Source organism: Rattus norvegicus, chromosome 15 (assembly GCF_036323735.1).
Source record: "Rattus norvegicus strain BN/NHsdMcwi chromosome 15, GRCr8, whole genome shotgun sequence".
Lineage (NCBI taxonomy): Eukaryota > Metazoa > Chordata > Mammalia > Rodentia > Muridae > Rattus > Rattus norvegicus.
Genome location: NC_086033.1, coordinates 17,984,511 through 17,991,987, shown reverse-complemented (window position 1 = coordinate 17,991,987; position 7,477 = coordinate 17,984,511). Strand labels below are relative to the sequence as shown.

The 7,477-nt window shown below is 44.8% G+C and overlaps 1 long non-coding RNA gene across 3 annotated transcripts in view; it reads left to right on the top strand.

The window, feature by feature from the left end:
- Positions 1-3,751: 3,751 nt before the first annotated feature.
- Positions 3,752-7,477, top strand: part of LOC134482085 (uncharacterized) — a 73,447-nt gene continuing 69,721 nt past the window's right edge. For all 3 annotated transcript variants that reach the window (XR_010058102.1, XR_010058101.1, XR_010058103.1), the window contains exon 1: positions 3,752-4,062. This is a non-coding gene — a long non-coding RNA (uncharacterized LOC134482085). The remainder of the gene's footprint in view (positions 4,063-7,477) is intronic.

Here is a 7,477-nt window from a genome sequence, read left to right as displayed (position 1 = left end):
CCTAACTCATAACATTTAGGAGACTATTAAATGAAAATATGTATACACTTCACACACATATATGCATATATAAATAGGTAGTTAAATGCAGATAGATAGATAGAAGGATACATACATACATACATACATACATACATACATACATACATAGATGATAGTGCATTTCAAGGTACTTGGTACACAGTTACTGTGTCATCACAATTGCCCTTCATTAGCATGACTAGAAAAATCTTTCTTACGGCCTCATGAACCCCCATGTCCTTCAATCCACCCTCACCTTGCCTCTTCCCTGCCCACAACTTCTGCAGAAGATTATATGCCATTATACAGAAAATGAAGAAACCTGCCTATTTGAGAACCAGCCAGTGTTTTTTTTTTTTAAAACATTTATTTATTTATTATATATAAGTCCACTGTAGCTGCCTTCAGACACACCAGAAGAGGGCATCAGATCTCATTACAGATGGTTGTGAGCCACCATGTGGTTGCTGGGAATCGAACTCAGGACCTCTGGAAGAGCAGTCAGTGCTCTCAACCACTGAGCCATCTCTCCAGCCCCCAGCCAGTGTTTTTAACCGACCCCTTCAGAGGAACATCCGCCCTTTTCTGGTAACTGTCACAGAGTGCATGGTTTTATTTTATGACGGTCTTCTTACAAGGAAGAGCAGGAAGGCATCTCTAAGCTGCTTATTATGAGCAGGGACAACTTTAGTTTGTTTCTGCAGAAGGAAGTAAAAATACACAAAGGGGTTGGGGGTGGGGAGAAAAAAAATACACAAAGGTCCATTTAGTTGCTAAGTAAACTGCCCATAATACTCCACACAGTGTTGATTGGGAGATCATGCGGAATCAGGTCTCTTGTGTAGAATACTATGCTACAGCTAGTAGGTATGACAGGAAACATTTTTTAAACCTTTTTGAACTTCAGCACTCCTTATATAAAAGACTAGAGTCATGTCAAGAAGAGACTAGGGGAAACTGAGTTATATGCTGTCTTAATAGGACCTACAGAGAACCTGATATCTGATATTGTCACTGCTTGTGGTGGTTTGAATATGCTTGGGTATGGGGAGTGGTATGATTAGGAGGTGTGGCCTTGTTGTAATAGGTGTGACCTTGTTGGAGGAAGTGGGTCACCATGTAGGCAGGCTTTGAGGGTTCCTAGCACTCAAGCTCCACTCAAGACAGAAGAAAGAGTCTCCTTTTGGCCTCCTTCAGATCAAGATGTAAAACTCTGAGCTCCACCAGCACCATGTCTGCCTGCCAGCTGCCCTGCTTCCTATCATAATGACAATAGACTGAATCTCTAAAACTGTATGCCAACCTAAATGTTTTCCGTTATAAGAGTTGCCTCGTCATGGTGTCTTCTCACAGCAATGGAAACTGTACCTAAGACACTGCTGTTGTAACCCCAGGATACCTGCCATGGAGAAAGTGGCAAATGCAGTGAGAAGGGACACCTAATCATTGATCTTCCTGGATAGGCTTTGGTGGGTTATCTAGTACCGCTGTAGCCCTACAGCTTCTCTCCAGGCCTGAGCTCACTCTGAGGAGAACTGTGTAGTGGCTGCATGACTGGTCACTAAACCCAGAAGAGTTCCCAGCAGTCATGCCTTTCCGTGACATTCTGATCACTCAGTTCTGACCTCTTCAGTGCTCTCTGGTTTGATTTACTGCTCCGTCCATCCTCTGCCCTGCCCTAAGCATTGCTAACCCTGTAAGCGATAACTAGGAAAGGGGTCAGCCTCTGCAAACACAGATAATTGTGAAGGTTAAAGCGGTTCATGCTATTATAATTAACTGCCCTAATAGGTGTTTTACAATCTTGACAGCATCACAGGAAAAAAAATATTTAATCACAATGGAAACTGCCTCAGAATTAGTTCATTTTCATGGTGGAAATTGCAATGAAAGTGTGAAATCAGATACAGGTGGGACATTCAGTCCATTTTCCTGGCAGGTTAGAGACTAACCATTGCCTTCCCAGATGCTGGTTAGAATTTGGCCACTGGGAACTTATGCTGTTAGGTAACACACACACACACACACACACACACACACACACACACACACACGTATATATGATTTTTTAATGTTACATGCTACTATGTATTTTGAGAATAAGACGACTTGTTCCTTGTCATACATATGTTTTAAGGACTCCACTTACAGAATCAGGATCTTTCTAGAAAGCACAGATTTTTTTCTGCCTTCTGTGGTCCAGTTGATGGGCAGTTTCTATGGTTCCTAGCCTTCATTCATAGCTGAGGTCTCTATGTAAATGGTTTATTGTCTCCTCATAGGAAAGGACTGGGTTTTCATGAATCGGGTCTGAAGGGTGTTGAAGTAATCTGTTCAGCATGCGTGGCGCTTCCTGCACTATGTTTATTTTTAGTTCCTGATGCCGTTTTCAACACTGTATCTTCTCTGGAGGTCAACATCTTATTCTAGGGATATTAAACAAGCCGTTAAAAGCAAGAAGCTCCTGAAGTAAGGGGTGTCCTCCCAGCTGGGAAGGTGATTAAAATAGGGTTCACCTTTAGTGTCAGAGGCAGGAAGGCTGCTTTAGAGGAAGGTCAAGCAAGTTAGGTACAAACCTTTCAAAAGTCAGTCCCAGTGACACTCTGCAGCAGCCTTAGAGTAGGGATGGTAGAAGGACCCTGAGAGTGTCTTAAAGGATGAGACAGCTGGCAAAAAGGTTGCCCCCACCCCAACCCCCATGTAGAACTTCTCACAAACCACAGGAAGCTGCACTCCTGAACTCAGACTACAAAGGCCATGGGCAGAAACAGGAAAAGCCAGCCTGTGACATTCCCACAGGGCCAGCTGCTTGGTGCCTGTTCAGGCTAATTCAGGGTAGCAGGAGATCTGGGCTTGAGGTCACATCCATAATCGTGATGGTTAGCATCAGAAGCCTGACACCATTCAGACAGTCCCTAGACACCTGGAGGGGACAGAAGTCCACGGTGACAGAAACCCAGCAAGCTAAGTCCCACAGGGCACTCACAGGGCATTTTTTTTTAAAGAAATGAAAAAAACCTGAAAGCAGGAGGAGGGGCAGGATGTTGAATTTTGTAGATACGTCAAGTGTTCAGGGTGTCCATGAGTGGTGGTGACAACATATGACAAAGAGTGTTTATGGGACTCAGTGAGCCTGGTTCAACCCATTAAATGTGACAATTATTAGCAGTCACCTGAGGTCTTTAACCGTGGAAGAAGAAGTAGGAAGCCAGATAGCAAATAGCAGCTGCTGTAGGAACAGCTACTCTCAGACATGCAAGGCTCTGTGAAGGAGTTCATTATTACCACAGGACAAGCCAGTGGGTTCCCTGCCTCCTATCTGGAACAGACACAAAAGATGTGAGTGGCTTCTCAGAGCACCCAGGTAAGGCAAAGGAGATTAAGCTCCTTCCTTACAAAGGGTTAGAAACTCCTGTGGATCCTTGACTGGGAAGGGCTCATAGCACTGGGGACTTGGAAGAGGAGAGCAGGGTGTGGTGGCACGATGAGGGAATGGGCATGCCACAGGCGAACTCCAGGTAGCTCTGCCTTCTGTTTCTTTATTGGCTATTCCTGAAGTTCCCACTGAGCATGGCAGACCCTCCCAGTTCCCCTCAGCACCTGTCAGTGCCTGTGGGCCTCTTCTCCAGTGAAGCCACATTCCTGATTTCTCTGTCACCCTTGCTTTCCTCATGGCAGGGCAAAAGCTGCTTATCAGAGTGACCAGGGAGAGCCAGCCCAGTAATGGCTGGGCACTTGGGAGACATCCACAGAAGCTCTGAAGAGGTACACAACTGAGGTACTGAGATGGTTTATTTATGCTCGGCCCAGGGAGTGGCACTATTAGAAGGTGTGGCCCTGTTAGAGTAGGTGTGGCCTTGTTGGAGTATACGTGTCACTATGGGTGTGGACTTTAAGACCCTCATCCTAGCTTCCTGGAAGCCAGTATTCTGCTAGCAGCCTTCAGATGAAGATGTAGAACTCTCAGCTCCTCCTGCACCATGCCTGCCTGGATGCTGCCACGCTCCTGCCTTGATGATAATGGACTGAACCTCTGAACCTGTAAGCCAGACCCAATTAAGTGTTGTCCTTATAAGACTTGCCTTGGTTATAATGTCTTTTCACAGCAGTAAAACCCTAACTAAGACAGGTACCCAGGACTCACTGGTGGTTCTTTTTGTCTTCCTTAAAGTGAGGCCCACAGCTGACGTCAGAAACCTCAGTGTCTGTGGCAGCTTGCTTTAAGAATCAGCATATACAGAGGACTGGGGTGTGAAGGCAGTAAAACACTGACCTGTGAGCCTCTCCTATCCCTCAGGACACACCCATTTTCCTGACAATCAGGTATATTTTGAAAGGTTAGTTGATTGATTTGAGTGATGTGACCAATCTGGCTGCATGGCTGGAAGGCCTGCTGGCTTTCAGGAATGGAGTTTGAATCTCGATGTACATGACAGAAATGACATAAATGATTACCTGAGAAGCAGTTACAGGAACAGTTGTGCCTTTAGAATCAGAAGGAACTTCATCTCAAACCCTATCTCCACCATCTACTAACTGTGGAACCTTACCAAGGTTGCTTAGCATAAATCTCAGCTTCCCCACTGTAAAACAATAATTAATTTTCTGTACAAACTAAAGCTGGAGATTAATAAGGTAACAGTTATTTCTTAACAAGCTAGTACTCCAAATAAACTCACAGAGGCCTTTTAGGATTTCAAGGCTTAGGTCTGAGCTGGGCAAACTCTCAATTAGTTCATATAAGCTAACCCGATCACCTAGTCCTATCCAGCCACATGGCTAGCTGAACCTTTCAGGCTTATAGTCACATCTGTCTCCCCTCAAGTCTCCTGGCAAAAAGACCTTCTTCCCAGAGTTTCTTTCTCCCTCCCAGAAAGTCCTGTCTTCCTCTGACTACAATCTAATCACAGGCTGGAGCCTTTTATTGACCAGTTAACCTGGGGCGCAAGGTTTACACAACAAAAGCTGGTGTACCCGAGAATTCACTTCTCTTGGGGCAGCCAGGTCTTAGGCTCCAGAATTTAGCATTTGAATACATAGTAGCATCAGACCAACCGCAACAACCCTCCTCTAATGTGGTAAAAGAATGGCAGTTTCAAAAGATTCAGGATTTGCAGGTCAAGTATAGTGTGGGGCAGAATTGCCTGGAGTCCAGTGAACTGCGCTCACTAATCCATGTAAATAATAAGAGATAATTAGAATTAGAACCCAAATAGTTGTCCTTAGGATCAGGGTCAGCAGACGTGCTGGATCAGAAAAGAGCCTGCACGTACATGCTGTGTTGTCTAGTGCTGCCCTACCACGTAAGTATGCATATGCACTGTGGAGAAATAGTGGGACTCTCTTGTTCAGAGTGAATGGCATTATCTCCCAAATATTTACATAGTCATCACTTACATGAAAGAAGAAGAAAAGTGGGATGTTTTATCCAGACAAGAGCCTGTTTAAGGAGTACATTCATCATTTCTGCATTACCATAGTCCAAAAGAGCTGACAGAGGAAAAGGAGGGAGGATTATCAGATGATCGTGGGTTATGAGTGCTTCTGTGTGTCAGGACAAGAAGGACAGAACAGCTGAGTAGGGATATGTGGTAGGGGCGCCTCACACCACAGTGTATGCGAAAATAGTGACTAGAACCATGGGGACTATCCCAGAATCCCTCAGTGCAGCGCCTGACGCTCCAAGGCTCCATCCCTCCAAAACAACCCTGCCAGCTGAGGAATAAAGAAAGAATCATGACCTCTGGGGGATATATCAAGTTCACACCATAACGCAGGGTATGTTCTTTTACGCTAAATTGGAAATATTTATAGGGGAAAATGAATTGATGAGGCTGAGAACACAGTAAGGATCATCTCTAGCCTCATGAGATGGGAGTCAGACGGGAAGAAAGATTCTGGTAGGAGATATAGGCAAAGGGCAGAGAAGAGTAGAGAATTAGGAAGAGGTCTGAAAGTAGTCTCCTCCGTTAAGGCAGGAAACAGTCCATGGAGATAGCCTAGCACCCAACCTCCTTCTCCAGAACAGGATAGCCCATGGCCTTGTAATCACAAATAACCCACCACACCACCGTCCATATTTTACATGCCTGCAGACGGAGAAAGTACCATCTTTTATGCTGTCATTGCAAACTCTAACACCTTATTGATGCCAGAGTCACTGTCATTTGTGGCTAAAGAGAGTCATTTATGGAGACTGACATTATTGACAGTGATCATTCCTGTCTGGGTTAGCATAATCCCTCCCAGGAAAACGCTGTTATGTATCAGCAAACACCAGACAACCGATGAAGCCAGAGCAGAAGAAATGCCAGGTTTGTCACCCCAGTGCTGGGGAGGCGGAGGCAAGCAGATCCTAAAGGCTCAGCCTTATCCTCCAACCTCATCAATCCATTTTTCCCTATAAATATTTCCGATTTAGATTAAAAATAACCCGGCGTTATGGTCTGGATTTGAAATGTCCCCAAAAGGTCATCCTTTGGATGTTTATTCCCCAGCCAGCAGGGTTCTTTGCGTGGGGTGGGGAGGGTTGTATAGAACCTTTAAGAGTCAAGGATCTCCCAGAGGAGTGCTGGGATAACACTGTTTCCTTTGCCAGCCACTCTAGCCTAGTTGGTAACTTCCAGACCAAGTGCGAGACCTTGTCCCAAAATTTTAAAAAGCAGAACAAGATATTGACCTCTGGCCTCCACATGCAAATCTGTATACACGTGCGCCCAACCACGTACACAAAGTAGCTGAGATTCCTACAAGTAAATAAGACACAAAACAGTTCTTAGTGAGAACTTTGATGCGATTGGCATTTTTTCTGTGAAAGGAGTGTGAACCAGCCCATGCAGTATGAGGTGGTGTGACAAAAGCCAGCAGAGTATTGATCTATAATGACGGGTATAAATCTCAAAGTCACTTGTGAAGTAAGCTACACAGCAATGTGTGATGGGATTCCCTCTGTGTAGAACACTCCAAAAGACAGATCCATCAATAGGGGGATTCAGGACCAGGGGCTCAACAAGGGTCAGCAGCCTAATCTTAACTACGTCAACAGTGGGTATGAGGACTGACTGAAAGGGACATGTAGGATTTTTTAATCCCAAAGTCAGGTTGTGATGATAGGATATGTAATTCTCCATGTATCAGTAAGGTTTTGTGTGTGTGTGTGTGTGTGTGTGTGTGTGTGTGTGTGTGTGTGTGTGGTGTGTTTGATGTTTGTGCATGTGTTTGTATGTGTGTGTATCTATATGTATGTGTGTTTCTGGTGTGTTTGCATGTGTTTGTGTTTGTGTGTGTGTGTGTGTGTGTGTGTGTGTGTGTGTGCATGAGGTGTATGAACTTTACAGTATATGCATTTGGTTACAGCAAGCTCTTAAAATGGAAAAGGTCCATAGCTTACTGTAGATGCACTGAAGAGGTTCTTTGGAGAAAAGACACAGATGCTTAGAAGCTTCCAAGGATGACG